Here is a 268-nt window from a genome sequence, read left to right as displayed (position 1 = left end):
CAGTTCTAAGAAATTGCTGCATTATTGAAGGTACCATCTTTTCCACATAGGAGAAATTATAAACAGATAAGGTGCCCACTTTGCAGAACTCCTGTTGCCTTTTAATTTAATTCTCCATCCCACAACGACCTCGCTGTTATGCCAACATAAACTTTATAAACAGTATATCTCATCTTCCATCCCAGCATGTTACAACATTCCAACCATCACTTTCATCTCAGCAAGGGCTGTGCTGTGTATCCAACACCTCAATACATTTTTTTCTCAT

This window comes from Hemitrygon akajei, chromosome 5, assembly GCF_048418815.1.
Source record: "Hemitrygon akajei chromosome 5, sHemAka1.3, whole genome shotgun sequence".
Classification (NCBI taxonomy): Eukaryota; Metazoa; Chordata; class Chondrichthyes; order Myliobatiformes; family Dasyatidae; genus Hemitrygon; species Hemitrygon akajei.
Note: the sequence above shows the minus strand (reverse complement) of the source record.